Source organism: Pongo abelii, chromosome 16 (assembly GCF_028885655.2).
Source record: "Pongo abelii isolate AG06213 chromosome 16, NHGRI_mPonAbe1-v2.0_pri, whole genome shotgun sequence".
Classification (NCBI taxonomy): domain Eukaryota; kingdom Metazoa; phylum Chordata; class Mammalia; order Primates; family Hominidae; genus Pongo; species Pongo abelii.
In genome coordinates this window covers 13,362,404-13,383,013 of record NC_072001.2, presented here as the reverse complement: position 1 = coordinate 13,383,013, position 20,610 = coordinate 13,362,404, and the positions used below count along the sequence as shown (strand labels likewise).

General features: G+C 40.9%; 1 long non-coding RNA gene across 1 annotated transcript; it reads left to right on the top strand.

Moving 5' to 3' along the window:
* The first annotated feature begins 8,800 nt into the window (after positions 1–8,800).
* LOC129050230 (uncharacterized) lies at positions 8,801–19,633 on the top strand. Its single transcript, XR_008513833.2, has 4 exons — positions 8,801–11,462; positions 17,116–17,199; positions 17,703–17,830; positions 19,008–19,633. It is a non-coding gene; the product is annotated as an uncharacterized LOC129050230 (long non-coding RNA).
* The last annotated feature ends 977 nt before the right edge of the window (positions 19,634–20,610 follow it).

The window sequence follows — 20,610 nt, the reverse complement described above, 5'->3', positions numbered from 1 at the left end:
TCTCTACCATTCCTTGTAATTTTATATATTGAAATTTAGAACTGAAAAAAAAGTCCCAGAAGTTTACCAGAAGACAGTCTTATTAGACTTTCTCTTTCTTTTTGTCTTTCTCTTGCCTTTATTTTTTTCCCACTTGTTCCAATTTTCTACTTTACTCTCTCCATCTTGTCTATAAAATGTAGTGGTTGGACCAAATGAGATGTAAAATGATTTCTGGCTTTAATTTTTGTGATTTGCATTAACTTCTGAATATATTTTAGAGGTTCCAAGGTAGCAGATCCTTAAAATTGAAAATGCAGCTGGGTGCGGTGGCTCACACCTGTAATTCCAGCACTTTTGGGAGGCTGAGGTGGGTGGATCATGAGGTCAGGAGATTGAGACCATACTGGCTAACTGGTGAAACCCCATCTCTACTAAAAATACAGAAAATTAGGCGGGCGTGGTGGCGGGCACCTGTAGTCCCAGTTACTTGGGAGGCTGAGGCAGGAGAATGGCATGAACCTGGGAGGCAGAGCTTGCAGTGAGCCAAGATCACGCCACCGCACTCCAGCCTGGGTGACAGAGCGAGACTGTGTCTCAAAAAAAAAAAAAAGTGGTAAGGGACAAACTGGATTCTGAAATACTGTCAGTTGTGTATTTACTGTGAATTAATTTTGGATTATGGAGAGCAGTTTTTTTTTTTTAAGTAGGTCTTGCCATGTTGCTCATGCTGGTTTTGAGATTACAGGCATGCACCACTCTACCTGGCCCAGAGAGCAGATTATAAAAAGAAGGAAACTTGATGCAGGGTCCCCTGACTGTAGTGTCCAGATCAAAACACTCATTACTATTTTTGATTGTGCTCAAAGCAGTGACAGCCCAGTTTGTGCCTCTGTGACCAGTAGCTTAAGGATGGTTTGAGAATCAAATTCTTTTTGTTGCAAGTAACAGAAATGCCCTTGAGCTGGGAAGACAAGTGAGGTTAAATTATTATAGGAATACAGGGTGGCTGGAGACATTCTTCAGAAAAAAACATGAACCAACTCCTCACGGTACTACAAGATAACCCAGCAAGTCCTCTATCTTTCTGTCTCTATGTTCATTTGTCTCTGTTTCAATCTTCTTCGCCGGTAAAGACTGGCTTTCTCTGTTTTCTGGATTCCACAGAAAAACCCATTACCATAAATAGTTACTAGCATACATCTCTGTTCTAAAGTCAGCCACACCTTAGAATGACTTGAACTCTGGAATCTTAGACTCAATTTTAAATCATTAGCCTTGTTGAGTCATTTGAGGCCATGGGGGAAGATCATATTGGGGAGGCAAGCTGCTATCATTATAACCATGTAAATAGCAGAGGGAAGGATGAAGTTACCAAAGAAGAGAAAATCATTGAGAACTGGAGACAAGCCAATTGGGCTCCACTCTAAAGAGGAAAATATTTTCCAGGAAAACCTGGGTAATTCATGGGTCTATGATTCTTTGGTTCTTTTCTGTTTCCTTCAGAAGTCTCCTGAGGAAAGATTTTATTATTCAGATGGCAAGCATGCAACACAAACCCTCAAACTATCTCTAGAAAATAATTTTAATGTTATCATTGTGTTGAATCTACCTGTATCCTTCTTTCTAAACAGGCTTTGCAGCAGCTTACGAAAAGGAAATATGATTTTCTTAATGTGGATATGGCTATAGAACGTAAAATAATGTGATCAAATTCACTATCAATTTTGGTGCTAAACCTGATTTTAAGACCCACGAATCCTTACTTTCTGGTTTTCTAACTTAGGAGAACAACACATGAAATGGAACAGTGAGACAAATGGAACCATGAGACAGTAGATGAACTGATCCGTTTATCAAATAATGAGTTATATATCTGTATAATTTACGTGAGTCAGGAGAAACCTTTCTCATGCTCAGTAAGCACAAGAGCCCCTGAAAACTCAAATCACAATGAAATTCTATCTGCAAAATATTTTTAGTTTCATGGTTAAAAGGCTGTAGAATTCAAGTATAAGCACATATGGTGCCAGAAAGTACTTGGTTCTGCTTGCTTTCATTCATTTATTCATTTACCCAATAAATATTTACTGAAAACAATTACTGTGTGCCAAGCGCCATGATATAAGTAATAGGAAGGAAAAGACACAGCCTCTGATTTCAAAACTAAGGTTACTAAAACAAGGCAACATGTTTGATAGTACAATAGATCAAGTACAGAGAACCAAAGATGCATAAAGAAGAGTCTTGGTCAGGATGATTGAAGGAAGTCTCACCTCTGAGGAGTCTTCATGGTGGTCTAATAGAAGCAAAAAGTTAGGAAACGAATTTTCAGCAAGAGGTAGAGCAAGTTCAAATTGCTGGTGTGGTGAGAGAACAAAGAGAGCTGAAGGAATTATATAAATCATTAAATACAGGCAGAGCATAGGGTTTCAGAGAAGACAGCAAGCCATTGTGAGAAATGAGACTGTCTTCTTAATCATTCTTTTGAAAAGCAAATATTCATTCCATTAATAAATATACATAAAGCACCCATTATCTGTTCTCAATATGTATTCACTTAGAGATCCTATTAGGATAAGGTATTCTAAAAAGGAGTACACTCTTAGGTCCCACCCTCATCAAGGCTTCTATAAAACTCAAGGCCCTTACTTGTAACCAGAGTCCCTAATCCCATCTTCCTGGACCCCATGTAAGCCCTTACTCAGTGCCAAAAGTGTTCTCATTGACTTGATTACAGGAACCAAATTTCCATCAATGGCAACTCTTCTTGGAATCAATTACCCATAGATTACCAAAACACCAAAGGGCTTTGTTACCTTAGGATATAATATGAACGAATGCTAAGCAATGTTATGATGTAAGGGTACTTCCCAAATTTTTCCACAGATGTGTATCATCCTGTTAATCCTCCAATATGTATCATGGGAGCCCTCAGACCTACCACCACTCCCTATCAACTGCTCAATTCCCTCACAGTTCATCTATACTTCATTCCTTTTGAAATTTCTCCCGCAATCTGAGTTCTGAATCAATTCATCACCAGAATCTTCAGTCTCATGAAGCTCAGTGTTCTTTAATTTGACTCACAAAAGCACTTTAGTCGATCAAAAACATTTTATAACTTCAGAATTTTCTGTCCCTCAATAACCCAGCTCAATCTCCATCATGTTCACCCAAATTATTTTATACTCACCCTCGTCAGGCCCCAGATACAAATCTGTCCTTCATGCATTACATTCAATAATTACTCAAATAAAAGAAATTATAAATTTATTTTCCCACTTATCAAAAATAATTCACCTCTTAATAGCTTTCTGCCAATGGGCCTTCTAGTCGTCATGATTAATATAAGTACTATTTCAACATTGATTTGATATCCTTCTAGCTAAAAAGAAAGTGACTTGACATTTTCTTTAGCCTGGACTAGCTTGTCATAAGGAACAGTAAAATTTCCATCAAGACTTTTTAAATGCAGATTATAACTCAAGCTTCCTTCCTTTTGCTAATATGGTGAAGTCCAGGCTAATTAAAAGCTATTGAAATCTTCAACCTGTACAGACATGCAGGACTTTTATGCCCTGCATGTCCATATTTGAAAAACGTAAGAGTTTTCAAGAGATTTTCCAAGATTAAGTCTGACCTGAGACAAGAGGGGTTTGCATTTTGTAAAAGCAATTTTTTCTCATGACAAAAGCAATACGTATTCATTGTAGAAAACATATTCAATGCAGATAAGCAAACAAACAAAAATACAAATCATACATAATACCATAACCAGGAAACCGTCATTTTGGCACTCCTAGCTTATCACCTTTTCCAGAAGATGCCTGAAGAATAACATTCCCAGTCAAATATGTTGGAGACACATGGTGCATGCTGGGGTCTCCGAAAGGCACTGGGTAGGGGCCCACTGGTCTGCACTCTCGCAGACCATCAAATATAATTCATTTTAACAAAACACACATATGCATAAATAAACACACATATATATACATATATACCGTATTTTAACCAAATAATGCTTTGTAACTGTTTACTACAATGGTACCGAGGGCACATCCATAGGCCTCAGGAGAGTCTACCCTTTGCAGGTGAGCCCACCTTCAGGCTTGGTTTGAGTCCTTCCCCACGGCCCTTCTGGCTCCGGGTATGACAAGGGTTGTACATGAGGGAAAGGTGATTCTGTAGGAGGTGGCTGTGGCTGTGTCCCTTGGGCAGAGCAGCCTTCTCTGCAGGGCCCTGCTGCTCCTGGGGGTCCCCTGCAGCATATGTGCCTCACTGCCCATGGGGGTGCCTGTGGGCAGACTCATCCTTATCAGCTCAGAGTCAGGGCTTATGGGGCTCACTTAACAGTGCCAGAGGATCCCCCAGCTTGTAACAACCACTGAGGCTGCTGCAGGGAACATACCTTAGCAAAATCAAGCCCAGAGCTCCTGAAGGTTGGCCCTGCAAGGGAAGCTCCTCCTGGGGTGGCCAGGCCTCTTGAGCCCTTTCTGCATATTCCTCTCCTGAGGGACACCTTCCATGGGGAATTCTTATGTTCTGCCTCTACACTGACTTTAGGGGAAGGTGTCCCTACTGATTAGTATTGCCTTTGATCAAGCCTAAATGACCCTGATTGACACGAAAAAAAAAAAAAAAGACTTTACTAAACCTTGAAGAAAACAAGATGGAAATGGACACATAGAAGTGAACTGGAATGAGTCAGGACAGCCAGGGAGTCCAGCTCACAGCAGAACTGATGCATCATCCCTCTGTCCTCGCCTGGGCTGACTATGTCACAGAAAGCTTCTGTAACCCCTGTCCCACAGGAGTGAGGCCTGGAAGGCAAATGCTGCTTCCCCCACGGCCTCCCTGAAGCTGTTGTTCCTAGGCAGATTCCACTGGGAGTTTCTGTCTCTAAGGAAGTGTACAGCCTCTTCAGGGTAAAGAGGGGATTCGTCTAATGACAGACAACATGTCAAGATAAAACAACATAAGCTTAGGGTCTGCCCATCCACACAGAAACAGCAGGACCAGTTCTTTTAGGGAGCAGAGTGAACACACCATCTTGACCTGGTGGACACCATCCCATCTCTGTCTCCTGGTAATGCATTATTGGGCCTCATGCCTTTTGGAAGAAGTCTGTGCCACATTGAATGTACAGTTGAGCCAAAAACTAAATCTGGACTCTATGAAATAAATCTGAATTTTTTAAATCTTAGTTTCTCTGATGGACAATCTACACATCTCTGTTAACTGGATTATGCTCACTAATGTCTGGGAAGGACCCAGCCTTGCATTCAGGGAATTTTTTCTGCCTACTTTCGATCTGTCAGCCCCTCAGCCCAATTCTCCAACAGTCTTGAACCTGAATGTGGGTGTATTTGGAGATAGGACCTTTAAAGAGGTGATCAGGGTTAAGGGAGGTAATAAGGGACCCTGGTCCATATGACTGCCGTACGTATAAGCAGAGGTGATCAGCACACAGACGTTCTGTGATGACACAGCAAGAAGGCGGCCATCTACTAGCCAAGGAGAGAGGTCTCAAGAGAAGCCAGTCCTGCTGACATGTTGATGCTGAACTTCCAGCCTCCAGAACTGTGAGAAAGTAAATGTCTGTGGCTGAAACCACCAGGGCGCAGTGTTTTATTATGGCAACCCAACCTGGCTTTGGAAGATTCCCCTGTTTGCATCCCCACCGGCCAGGCTTTCTCATCCTCAGCATTTGCTGCCTACAGCCATCCACCCCCGATATCCCCAGTAGAAATGGGTTGAGCTGGCCCTTCAGCTCCTGGTTCATGGGGCCAGCCGCATGTCCCCATGTGTTGCCAAAAGTGACTGTGAGGAGGCTCCAGCTCTCACCTTCCACCGTGTCCATCGCTTAGCTTTCTTGTGTTTCTGTTTAAAGCAGAATCACCACATCTTTCAATACTCTCACTCTGGTCTAAAGCTGTCTCCTGGCTTCTGATCTTTAGACAATAAATTCAGATTTATTCCTCTGGGCTTTTCAGGGTCAGAAGTTGATTGACTTTCCTGCGCCTGTGAGACTAAGGTTTCGGTGGGTAAAAAGCAGGTGGGTGTACCCTGCCTCAGCCTTCATGTGCTTCTTAAATACTTAGCACCCTATATTGTCTTCCACCCAATTTAGCAAGGGGGGAAATACTATATTATTAAAAATATGTCACTAATGCAATAACTCAAGAAGTAACTAAACCAATCATAGAAAAGAGGGCCAGCTTGGACCAGACCAGTGCTGGAACATGCCATAAATCGAGGTTGGTTCTCTGTTTAATTACATGGGTATTATGTCTAAAAAAAAAGAACAAAGAGGAAGTAATCCCAACCAAAGCATATCTGATTTCAGATTCATTCTGGCAAAAATGAGAATCCTACTAAAATATCTCCTGATGCCCACACACTCAAATATGAGAATCTTTCTGAGGTCAGAGAGCTGATCTAGCTTAGGTGCATGCATTCAACTTTTTTCTCTTCTAAATAGGAGACTAGGTGAGTCATTTCAATTAAAAATGATAATTGTGTCTATTTTTGATGGATGAGCCTTCAGATTGTGTTTTATTCATGCAAATAATGAAAGCAGTTTGTTTTCTGTAGCATTCTGCCACTGATAGGGAAGGTCATATCCTGGAGCAAGGTGCTAAGAATTTGGGAGAAACCTCAGTCCCTGTTTTAAACTATCAGTGTCCATGCACACATCCCCCCTTCATCTGTGCTGCAGGTAGTGCAAAGACTGGCAGTGTTCTCTTCCCTTCTCCATCCCTCCCCAGCCTGCCTGCTGTGGTCTGGAAGGTGGGACCCAGGCCACCAGGCCAGAATGAGGTATACTTGGCTTCTGTGGGAAAGTCTGTCTTAGAGTACTGTACTTTGAAGCCTGCAACACCTCCAAATACTGGACTGACCAGACAGAGGTAGAGAATGTTCTGGAAGGGGCACTGCACCTCTGTGGCTGCAAGTTCTGTGGCCCTGAGAAATGAGCCACATCCCCATTGCATCTCTGTCCTGCCTGGTTTCTGGGTCTGTCTCATAGTAATTGCCACTTTATTTTACAGCTGGTTCTTGTCTTCATGACATCAGTGTCCCTGCCAGCATCTGGGTGCATTTTTATTAGAGAAGAATCATTCCCTAAAATGGTTATAAAAATATCCCAAAAAGCCAGATATGGGTGGCTCTAGAAGATTATTTTCCAGGTTGTCTGCCTTATGGTTTCAAGTTGACTTCTTAGTCTGTCTTCTCCCTTGTCCACCTACCCCATATCCAGACCTATTGAAAAGTTTCTCCCCCCAAAACAGCATCTATTGCTAATTTTAGGAATTTCCATGATAAAAGCATATGATCATTATGTGTTATGTGGGATCAGTCAGTAGGTACAAAAATACACAAACTCCTTCTTGTTTTACAGACCTCTCATTTCCATGAGTTCTTCAAAGGAAGACATGCAAAAGTAACAATAGCAAAGGAAAGTATTAGAATATGTTACTATTAACTGTGGCTTTTTGTTCCAATCCCCAATAGTAAATATACTAATCTAGATTAAACTCTGGGAAATTCTTCGTGACTAGATCAGGGGCAGCTTAGAACTAAAGGTTAGAAAGCCTTTCATTTATCTTCACTCAAAGTCAAACTGTCAGAGGTAAGCTGGAGAGTCAGCTCTTAACCGCACTTCTGCCTGGTGTGCCCTGGGCTAGGTTCCACACCTAGTACAGAATTAAAATCTTGAATTTTCCAAGGTTTTCACCAACAATAGAAATTGCTAAAAGTTAACATTATAACGTAATTAAAACTACCAAAGAAACAATTTTACATGCAAGGTATGTAAAGAAAGTAAAATGTGTTTTTGGTAAATGATTATAAGAAGTCATGGGAATGTGGATTTTTTTTTCTGCCTAAAGTGTTAAAGGATTGCTTTTAAGTAAGAAAAAAAAATCTAAAGGCTTAAACAAGTTGTGGAAGATTTATAAAAATTAATTGTCAGAGATTCTGTGTGTAAACACATTGGCTAAAGTTAAAAGGGTATTGTTCAGTTTTTTAATTAATTAAACATTGACATAGAAAAACAAGTTTTTCTTAGAGCACTGATCTGCTCTTTCACACACACACACACACACACAAAAACGTAAAGGGTTATAAAAGGTTTCTAAGAATCTTACCTTATGGTTAAACATTAAAAGTGGGTATATGTGTCTATAAGGTTTTATTAAAAATTAGTGTAACATTAGTAGTACATTAATGTAAAGGTGAGATTTGGATTATTTACTACAAAAATCATACAGAAAGCATTGTCAAATATAAAATGGTGTTTGGTTTTCTTTGGGCTGTATTTATATACATATGTATATAACACATATATGTATGTGTTATTGATATATATTCCAAAATTATGAGAAACTCTTCTAATTCTAATGTAACTTAATGTATGTTATTAATAATTGTGATGTAAAATTTTGTGTGCCACAGAAGTAACCAAATTTCCTTATCAACTGTGGCTGTCCTAAGACCTTCTGCCATCCACAAACAATTGTTACCTTGTTTTAATCCTCTTTAGAAGGTGATTTATAGTCAATTATAGAACTCTAACAGGTGTCCTTAAATGTAGGTTTTCTGATAACTTTGGAGATTGTGACATCAGAATAGAGGAAAAAACTTTCAGAACTCTCAGAGAGAGCTGAAATGTTCATAACTGTCAAACAGATGTTAACTACGTGGACTAAACTGAAGAAGTCTAATCTTTTTTAAGTTTGCTTAAAATGCCACTGATGCTTTGTTTTGCTTTTCAGAGTCAAGGAAACTTTTGAGCTATTTACAGCTCTTAGCAATTGAGTAAAGTATACTCCTGTGAACAAAATTTGGAGCATATTTTTTTCTCTCTACCTGATTCCTTCAAAATTTGGCAACTGTGAATATTCTTAATTTGGGGCAATATAGTTATTTGCATAAGTGCAATAAGAATCTGTTTTCTTTTGTAACAGGACACAATTGGAGAAATTGGTTATTTTACCAAGGCTTTGACTGGAATGTGGTGTTCTTTCCTTTAAGGAATCCAACTTGACTTATAGAGCCGATATAAGTCCTGTGGGAAACTGGCCTCATACCTTGCCTACAACAGCACCTGTACAGGGTTTCTGACCTGTACTAAGTAAAGAATGTCACTTTCAAACAAGTCCAGGAGCTGCAAGTTATCTTGGAACCTCAAGAAGAAAGAAGTTGACCCAACTCCTAGATATTTGAGGGTACAAACCCGTGGCTGAGTTTGGCTTTACAAAGTCTTATCTGAGATTCTTCTAGGGAACAGAGTTCCATCAAAACCAATTTAAAAAGAGCTTATGTGGAAAATAGTTATTCTTGCTGCACTTTATACAAATAATCATGCCAAGTGTAATTAAACAAATCGGTCTTACCACAATTTGTCTTTAGTAAAAATCAGTAACTTGAGAGTTTGTTTCAAGAACTATGGTATGCTTATTATTAAATTCTAGTCTCATTAGTTTTTAAGTTTGTTTCTGCAATGTAGCCTAACCCTGCTTATTCCTGTGAATCTACCAGTGATTTCTGACTGCTGCTCGGAGGAAACAAAAGGGATAGGTAATATAAAAATCTAGATCAATATTCTAATTCTCAGCACATTAACAATCAGCTAACCACCCCATATCAGCTTTGGAATAACTTTGCTTTACTCTTGTAGAATATATTGCTGTTACACTCTTTGTATAGAAATAGAGAACAAGCTTACAGAATGTTTTCTTAAACTAAACACTTATTAATCTTCCAGCTGTCACCTCTTGTTGAAACTCAAGAGTCATGGATGGCCCTCACCATACTGATGCTTTCTGAGCACCCTCTACCCTGAACACAAGAGACCCTAACAGTTAGGCAGGAATAGCATTGTCCCTGTTCAGCCTGAAAAAGTTGCAGAAGATGGATCTTCATCTCTCTGCAGCTGTTAGGATTAAGGGTTCTCTTATAAAATGGAGGGGACAAATGTCAGAGGCACGTGAACCAGAACAACCCCATCTTGAATAGTAGCTGGGTAAAATGAGGCTGCAATCTACTGGGCTGCGTTCCCAGATGGTTAAGGCAGTCTAAGTCACAGAATGAGACAGGAGGTTGACACAAGATACAGGTCATAAAGACCTTGCTGATGAAACAGTTTGCACTAAAGAAGCCAGGTAAATCCTGCCAAAACCAAGATAGCCACAAGAGTGATCTCTGGTCATCCTCACTCCTACACGCCCATCAGTGCCATGACAGTTTATAAATGCCATGGCAGCATCAGGAAGTTACCCTATATGGCCTAAAAAGGGGAGGCATGAATAATCCATCCCTTGTTTGGCATATCATTAAGAAATAACCATAAAAATGGACAACCAGCAGCCCTTGGGGCTGCCCTGTCTATGGAGTAGACAGTCTTTTATTTACTTTCTTAATAAACTTGCTTTTGCTTTGCCCTGTGGACTTGCCCTGATTTTTTTCTTGTGCAAGATCCAAGAACCATCTTTTGGGGTCTGGATCTGGGCCCCTTTCCTGTAACATATTTCTCTGTCCTGTAACAAAGCCTCAGATCTTACCTCCTGTGGCCAATCAGAGAGAGCCTGTCAGGCAGAGGAAATGGGCCCTACGGAAAGAGAAATTGATCCCAATGCCTGGCACCCAGCTGGCTAAGTCAAAAGTAGACAAAGGTCTGGCTGAAAAAGAAGAAAATGATTGATCTTTTTTACTCTTTGAGAAGAAGCTTTCCAGTTTAACTTTTAAGATTTGACAAGACAGAAAAAATGCAGGGGAGGGCAGTATGACCTTTGCATGTTATGAGAGTTCTACACTTGGTCTTTTTGGCCAATCATTGACTTTTAGTTTTTAGTCTCATCCTTGGAGAAAAATAATGAGTCTATATTTTGGAGAAAGGGGCTGGACAGGGTCATGGCAGAATGAGAGGAAGGTGAAGAGGTGCAAGGAGCCTTGAGTTTTTCCTAGAGATCAATGGTACTGACCCAGTCTGTGTCTCAGAACTGGGATCACCGCTCTGAAACAGAGCCTGGAGTCTGAGAGCAGTAAGGCTTAGGGCTTGTGCTGGCCTTTGAGTCCTAAGTTTGGTCCAATCCCAAGTTGCCTATTTGCTGCCTTACAGAGAGAATGACAGAGAAGGAAGATGGGAAAATGCCTCTTAGTGATGATGTTGGGACTGGCCTACCATATGTGTTACTTTACTTGAGGAAGCTGGAAACAGAGGATAGAAAAAGCTACCAGAGAACTAGAAAAGAGGGAAGGAGGAAGATGCTGTTTAAATATTCTGCCTGTTTCAATTTTTGGCCTTAGCAAGTTTTGAAAAAATGTCTGACTCAGCATGGGAAGAAGTTATTTTCTCTTATATTTGAGTCACTTAGTCCTTCAATCAGCTATCAGCTGTCTGAGTGCCCAGAGTCAGGCCATGTATGAGGCAAAGGTGCGGGGGAAGAGGATACCTCCCTGGGCCTGGGGTGCCCATCCAGGTAAGCTCTATTCCTGTATTACTATTTTAAAAATACTAAAATATAGGCTGAACATAACCATATGGGGTTATATATTATATACAGAGAATATCAGGGTTGCTTGGTTTTAGGTGACAAAGCCACTTTCACTAATAAGTAAAAAATAAACCTTTGCAAAGATCAGGAGGAGCTGATGAAAGAGAAATATGGATAACTTAGAAAGGAAAACAACCACACTGGCTGCAGGAGCTGAACTTTTAGACACTAATGATAGTCCTCTTAGGGTGTCACAGGATGAATACAGCTTCATCCTGGCCATTCTTTCTGTCCCCGAACTCAAAACTCAAATTCCAAAAATGCAGTATCTGATTGGCTGCCGCAGGTCAGAGCAGGGGTCTTTGTGTGATGGCACCACGAGAACCTTACCCCATGAGGGAAGACACCCCCACCCCCTCAACGCACACACACACACATGAGAGGCATTAACAGAGGACAGAGCTTTCCATGCCAGGCAGGTACAAGGCAGACATGTTGATAATACGTGATAGGGGTGTCCCAGAGCCCCTCCTCATTAGATGCTATAACACTGAAAACAGTTTCTGCTTCCTGTACATCATAGAGTCTCTCTAGATTGTTTTGCTTATTTTCTGGGGATTTCGCTAGTTATGATCATAGTCAAAGGATCAGAGAGTTGAAATGGTGCTCAAAGATTGTCATTTTAGGCCATGCATTCTCAATAGGGTCAATATTGCCCACAGTGAGAGAGATTGGTTGTTAGAGGAGATGAAAAAATTTAGATATTACAATGGATCGTGTCCCTCTAAAGGGTCACAGTACATAGATACATAATATATATCAGTGCTTTAAAATTTTATGAGAGCAGTAGAAGTAATTAGGAAAATATACACCTAAGAAGGCTCTTTAGGGCAGTGATTATAAAAGAAAAATTAAAAGGTTAAGAAACACCCTTCTAGACCACTAGCTCTAAATGTTACATGCAATCAGAATTTCCTGGAGACATTGATAAAAATGTAGACATGTGAGTTTATGTCTACAATTCTGATGAATTAATCTAAAGTATGGCCTGGGTATCAATTATTTTTAAACATTGCCAGGTGATTCTGAAACCCATCCAAGGCTGAGAACCATTGGTCTAGATTTTTGCTATAGACGATGTGGTAACTAGACCACCAGCAGCAACAGCCATTGGGAGCTTGTTGTAAATTTTAGGTGTAAACTCCACCCCGTGCTGCTGAATCAGAATATGCATTTAAAGAAGATGGCCAGGTGATTCATATGCACAGGGTATGTTGAGAGCATTGAAGTGGACCAATGGTTATCAACCTAATTGACCACCAGAATCACCAATCACCTAACTATACAGCAGCCATAGCCCACTCCAGAGCCCTCACATCCAAATCGCTGGCCTTTGGGTAATAGCTCTGCTGCTTTTAAACATTTCCATAGATAATTCTGATGAATATTCCTGGATGAAATCTAAGGACTGGATCTAAAAACATGATATTAATTAGAAGTAAAATGACTTATCCAGGAGTTCTAGCCACTTTCTATTCTCCCCATTGTTCAGGACGGAATTCCCACTCTAAGGTTATGGGTGTGGCCAAACATGTGGCCTGGAAGTGGACAGATGAGACCCACGGCCATAGATTAGTAACATACTCATGGCCAGGCAGGAGGACACATGACTCATGCAGGGCCACATGGGGGTTGTACAGAGTGAACAAGGAGGGAGGCAGGCTTTATAGTAGCAAGAGGGTGAGGTGCCCCTGGTTCCTGCAGGAAAAGTGTGACTGGCTTGTTTAAATAATGCTGTGGGCTGGCAAGGAATTAAATGCTGCTAATCAGGAATATGCAAGGACTGCTAATTATCTTCCTGACAACGTAGATTGTTTAATTAGGAAACCTTACCTGCATGAGCAGAGCAGGGTGGTGGTGACGGGCGACATGGGCTGAGGCTATGCAAGGCCCTCCTAGTTCCAGATGTCAAGGTGGCACATAGTATTTATTGAAACTTAATGTCAGACCTTACACTATAATTGGCCCTTTGATGCCCTGACCTTAGTTTAAACTATGGTGTTTTCTGATCTCATAGGGCAAACCCCAAAGTTGGGGTTCAGCCTGGGAGGCCACATGGGTTCTTGGCTTCACACAGGAAGGTATTAAAGAGTGAGCCAACTTTAAAGTGAAAGGAGGTTTATTAAGAAAGTAAAAATCTAAAGGGTAGCTACTTCATAGGCAGAGCAGCCCTCAGGGCAGCTATTTGGCTATTTTTATGGTTATTTCTTGATCATATGCTAAACAAGGGGTGAATTATTCATGAATTTTCTGGGAAAAGGGTGGGCAATTTCCAGGACTGAGGGTTCTTCCCCCTTTTTGACCATATAGGGTAATGTCCCCATGTAGCCACGGCATTTGTAAATTGTTATGCGCTGTTGGGAGTTTCCTGTAGTTTGCTAATGTATTATAGTTAGTGTCTGATAAGCACAACCAGAGGTTGCTTTCCTTGCCATCTCGGTTTTCGCGGGTTTGAACCATCTTCTTTACAACATCTCATTTTACCAGCAGGCTCTTGGTGACTCTGCAAAACCAGTCCTGCTGAATTTGTGCCTCATTCAGACTCCTGGAAAGTAGAAGTATCTCCCTAGGGAGTGAAGCGGGTACTAGACCAGGAGGGTGAGGGCCACATGGTGGGGCAGTTGTCAAAAACAAGGTGTCTCTTGTTATGACCAATAAGGGCAATTGAGGGAACTGTGTGGCATTGGCACAGTGAATGCTTGTCCCCGGGAAGCATGAATGTGATTCGAGACTAGTCAATGCCCTTGACAATAGTGACACCCAGCATTACACCCATTTGCTACTTTGTACCTTAATAAGAGTTCTTTGAAGAGTTCACTGTGTCTCAATGAAGCCAACTTCTCAGGGCCTGCAGGGGAGGTGAAAATCCGAACAAATGGCTTTTTCAAGAGCTCAGCATTAGGCACTCTGGGGAGTGAAATGAGGGCCTTGGTCACTGCCAGTAAAGTATAGAACTCCATGGGGATGAGGAGTTTCCTGCTAAGGCCTTGTTCTGCCACGCTTAGCATCTGTAGAGGCACCCATTACCTTCATTTGTACTGTGGGTATCGGTGACACAAGAGATCCCAGTGTTCTTTACCCCAAAGGAGGCAACTCTTAATCAATGGGCCAAAAGTTTCTAACTCAGGAACAGACAGAACAGCCAAAGACTGCTTGAGATAGGCTTCTCAGTCGCAAGAGGATGGAGTGCCCCTGGTTTCCAGGGAAGGACCACTTGGCTTGTATGTGTAACTGCAGGCTGGCAGGGAGCATAAGGCCTCCTCTCAGAGATAAACAAGAACTGTGCCTAGTCCCTCGATAAGGAGGTTTGTTTGACTAGGAGGCCCTGTTCACAGAGTCAGAGTGGGGCCGGAACTGCATTGGAATCTTCAGAGCTGTCGTGGTTTCACCAAATGTCAAGGCAGCACATCTCATACAGTTTTAGCTTTAGTTTTAGGCTTTATACCATACTGAGATCAAACACAGGCCTAAATATTGACAGAAGGAGCTGGAGGGAAAATGGGTTGGTACAAAAGTAAGTGTGGTTTTCACCATTGAAAGTAGTGGTAAAGCCGCTATTACTTTTGCACCAACCCAATACATTACACTATTCTCCCACTACATAGCTCATAGTCTTCAAGGTGGATAGCCTCCCAGAACACATCCTCAGGCCAGATCCAGAGAAGACAATGGAAGGCACAGTGAATTCACAGTAGAAGTTGCCCACTATGTCAGTTTAGCTATATATTGGATTAGAGCCCTACGGTGTTTCCTTGTTCAGGTAAATTACACTAACATTTTTGTTGTTTGTTTACTGAGGTAAAACTCATGTAACATAAAGAACAGTTTTAAAGTGTAAAATTCAATGACATTTAGCACATTTACAAGGTTGTGCAATCAGAGCTCTGTCTAGTTCCAAAATATTTTTATGATCTTTTCAAAAGAAAAGCCCTTTACCGTTAGTCACTTTCCATTTTTTCTTCTTTCTTCCTGGACACTAGCAACCACTAATTAGTTCTCTGTATGGATTTAACTATTCTAGATATGAAACTATTCATATCTCTGTATGGATTTAACTATTATAGATAAATGAAATAATATAGTACTTGATTTTTTGGGTCTAATTTTGTGCACATTATGCTCAAATAAGGAACACATGATGAAAATTACACTAAGTGAAAAATTATAGCATGTATCTAATACTTCATTACTTTTTGTGGCTGAATAATATTCCATTATATGAATAAACCGCATTTGTTTATTCATTCATGCATTTTATTTTATGTTATTATGTTGGAATCTCACTCTGTTATCTGGGCTGAAGTGCACTGGCACAATCATAGCGCTCTGGAGCCTTGAACTCCTCGGCTCTAGCAATCCTATCTCAGGTTCCTGAGTAGCTGGGACTGTAGATGTGTGCCACCATGTCCAACTAATTAAAAAAAAAAAAATTGTAGAGGTGACGTTTTGCTATGTTTTCCATGCTGGTGTCAAACACCTGGTCTCAAGCAACCCTCCTGCCTCGGATTCCCAGAGTTCTGGAATTACAGGTGTGAGCCACTGTGCCCAGCCCCATTCATGCATTTTAATCGAAGTTGGTAAGTAGCATTTCTAAGTGGCAGAATACCCAGAAGTCCCCTCACCTCAGCAGGAGGGGGAGGTCAGAGCATGCGGAGTCTCCAATTTTTACCAACACTGCATTCTAACAAAGAAAGGTAGCGGCCTGGGCGTGGTTAGGTGGGCAAGTGAACACTTTGCTTCTCCTCTCTGTCCTCAGCACCATCATCCTTTCCGAACTGCCCCTAACCCTGAAGAAATGCAGTTTATCTGAGATGCTCAAAACCTATTCATTAACCTTTATTATTCATCTCCTCATCCCAGGAAGTTTTCTGGGCCTTAGTCTGAGGGCTGAGGACAGGCTGGGCTTTTCAACTAGCAGACTTTGTCTGGAGGCCCTGATTACCATATTGAAACTCTCCTCATCCACAGCCAGAGAAAACAATGAATCGTGTTCAGAATCAGTTATTTTGAACTGTTCACTGACATTCTCATTAAATCACCCCTCAGCCAGGCCTACTTCTCCCAGAAATGTGCACCAATATCTTCAGGTCACTAGAGTTTTTCCACTCAGGTTACAAACCTGTTCCTCTCTTTGGGTCCATTGGCGGGAGGCAGATGATGGAAGAGAGATGGGAGCATCATGCCAGTTACTACTTTAAGAGACTCTTAATGAGGCTGTTGCATGAGTGATGGGCTGTACAAAGCAAGATGTATAAAGCTATTTGGATTTTAATTGAAATTGTGAAAAATGTGTGTTTTGTGAGAAGTGTTGTTGCCTGATGTGAAATTGTAAGATGTTTTCCTACTCAGATTAAACATATAAATGGATGAAGAAAGGCTCTAATATGGATTATGCATGTTAAGATGATTTTAAGATACGGAGCTATGTGCAGATACTGTATGTAGGAGTGGACAGTGGTATTCATATCACTCCAATCTATAGTGCTTATACACAGTGCTTTAAATCCATTTATAAACATATCACACAAAACACATCTTGTATAAGGAGGTAGAAGGTAATGCTTCTTTATATTTAAAGGTAAATCTGAAGTATGGAGAAGGCAAAAATCTTCCATTTCTTACCAAGTCAGGATAAAAAACAAGGGGTCTTGATTTTGACATGGTGAGTTTCTATTACTCATTGCCCTGCCTAGATAGGTAACTTAGCTTGTTTTTAAAATAGCAGTAACTTGGAATGGAAAATGGTCTTTCTTTGAAAATATATATATTTTATAGAACGATAGATATGGATTCAGAAAACAAGCCAGTAATATTGCAGTGAAAAGTATGTATGTGTGTGTGGTGGAGGAGGTGGTAGGGGAGAATAAAATATGTATTTAATGACCCAAATTTTATTCCTATTTTATCACTGTGGCAGTCAGTGTACTTAGCTCACTAATTAGGCAATCACAAGCACTTTTTTTTTTTTTTTTTTTTTACTTCACTATAGGGCCTGGAAAACTCAATAATTTTCCTAAGCCTTTTTGGCAGTAGAGGTAGTGATGTGTCATTTTTCAGACTAATGAATTATATGTGATTATTGGGGGGTCTAGACCATTTTTTTCCAAATTGAAGAAATAGTTTAAACTAATGAAATATATTTGTATTTTTCTGCTGTGATTACAGATACAACATTGAGTTGCAGGTACTATGTTGTCATGATGAAGTCAGGAGCATAAAATAAAGGCCAACAGAACAAAGAGAGATCAACACCAGCTAGCTCTAAAGTAACACCATCAGCTGCCTATCCCTAGGTTGTGCACTTTTAGAAAATAATACCTCCTAATTTAAAGCTGAATGTATGTTAAAATTCTGGAGCCAATTGGGTAATTTGTGAATTAAACTTGCAACTAAATCTCCCAGATCTGGTGTTAAAATGGGAAAGATCCCATTTTAGAGAGCCCAGTAGAGTTGTCAGGACAATTAGCTAGGAAATCTCACCGAAGTGGAGAAAAGTGGAGCCCCAGGAAGGGGTGATGTGTGCTGCATCTCACCGTTTTCTTCAGTGTTTTCTCCCACTGCTGATCAAAACCTAATTTGTTGTTCAGACCGTGTGTATGACTTTCTCTAAGTACATTTATTCTGATATGAAATCATTTCTATGAGCACAGGTGATATTGTTGTAACTGTTAGTTACTGAGTGCATTATCTTTTTTTTGCAAAGGGTTATGACCATCTCTACCCAAATCAACACTTTGCCTGATTCCACCAAGCAAGGGCCTAGGAAAAACAAAACAGGAAGCTTAGGCATACTCATGCTTGCTGACATATGCTTGTGTGTGTATATACAAACATAAGTATACATTTATGTATATATTAGATACCACGACATCTAGAGGGGAAGTAATCAAGGGATTGGCTGGCGATTGATGTATATATTTTGATTTGCTAAGTTAATTTATATCTCATCTTATTTCATTTTCAGAATAAAAACATTTACCTGAAGGTTGATACTAAGAAAGGAAATGAATATAATGAATATCAGAACGAAAGAAACCAAGAGGCATTGTAGTGTATCAGCTTAGCTGAGGAATATTTCCTTGCTCTAATTAAACATCACACGGGTCTCTGAGCTTCCTTCCAATAGAAGCAAGTGCCAGAGGCTCTGCTCACACTGCCTCTGTGAGGGGCTTGCAGTCACGGTCTGGGTGGAGGATTTGGGCACTTCAACATGGAGAGCTGCTCCTTCCTCCACTGCCCTGCCCAGCAGTGACAAAAACTTGCTTACAGCAGACTGTAGTGAGCAGAACCAAATCGCAAGGACAAAGAGTCAAACACATTTGCCTGAACTTTAACTGTTTTCTAGAGAAAAAAAGGGATGAGCAGTTTTAGAGTCGAGTATTTTTAGATTAAAAATACTTTGTTATGAGTGGTGACAGTAGGGAGAATAGTGCTTCACTGAATACTTGTTACCTGTTCTCTGTTCATCAGGCATTATTTATATGATATCAACTCTTCCCAACAAGCCTAAAGAAATTCCAATGTCATCATAGAGTGAAGAAAACTGAGGCTTTAGAAAGGTTAAAGAATTTGCTGAAGGTCATCCAAGTGGTAAGAAACAGAACCAGGTTTCGAACTCAGATCCAATTACGCTCCTCTGGTTTTATTGATTTACCTGCAGAGCATTCTGTGTGCCATAACAATGGGGCAGAGTCTCACTGCTGATGATGACACACGCATTTGGGATATTACATAGAGATCCAAGCCCTGTAACACCAAGGCCTCACAGTCAAAAGAGAGAACTATGTAAGGGAGAGTCTGTTCTAACAGAGGTCGTGTAAGGGAAATGCAGCAGGCCCAGGGAATCTGTTGTGTCCAGGGAATCTTAAGCCCATACAAGGACAGCCTGGCTGTTCCATTTTCTATGAAGCTGGGGAATAGTACTGAGTCCCTCAGATCATTCTTCTCCTTACTCTTTCCTGTAATTTCAGAATCATGCAAGAGTCAAGGGATTTCACAGATTTCAGACTTTCCTGCCCCCATATCTATATTTATATTTGTATGTCTGTATATCTATATCTACATCTACATCCGTATATCTGTGATCTATCTGGCTATTTCCCTATCATCTATCATTATCTCTCAGTCATCTATCTATCATCTACCTATCTACATTATATATGTAGAGAGACAGAGATACATACTCTCCAGGTTCTCTAGAGAGCCCTGGCTATTACAGGTAGTTACTAAATATGAGGGACAGGAAGCATATTTGCAAGGGCAGAGGAGCATCTTATTTCCCAAGTGTAGTGTGCAGTTCCGTGGAGCTCTAAGTGAGCGAGTGTTTCAAACACCCCTAATGCACTGTGTTCAATGGTTCCCAAAGAGACATCATCTGTACGTCTGGCCTGCACTGCCGCAACAAGGCTTGAGGCTTTGCATCAGAAAGGGCCTCCAAACCAGGAGGGCTGCGAGAGGAAAAGGGAACTGCCTTTTCTTGGGATTGGTGGGAATAAACTAGCTTAGAATCTGGATTTAAATAAAAAGGCCACGTGGCTGCATTCTCTGCAAGGTTTGAATTTGGTCCAAACTGAGAAGTGGATGTGCCTCCCGGAGCAGGTTGATCTTGAAAAGGAGAAACAACTGGGGTTAAGCTGAGTCTCTCAGGAGGCCAAGAGTACTTCCTTTCTGGGTGCTGCTTGTGTTGGGTTGGCCCCCAGGCAGGGGTTCAAGTGGCATCTCACTCCCCCATCTCTCCAACAAGTGGGTCAGCATCCACGGTCCTTCCTGCTTCTCTGCTCATCATGGGGATGATCGACTCAGTTCAGAGCTTTGGCCAAGAACTGTCTCAGTAGGTGACAAGGGCAGCCTGCGCAGTGTCTCAGGAAATGGGAAGAGGCTTCATTCCCTGCATTTGGAGGGATGGGCTCAGCCTGAATTCTGTTTAAAATACTACTGAGAAAGATCACTGGAGTGGAGTTTGACAGATGCTTATAATAACTGGACGTTCTCTCTCACACTACACAAAATCAGCAACTGTCTGTGCAGGAGACTGGCTGTCTTCCATTTGCTAGAAAAGAAGCCAGAGAAAATA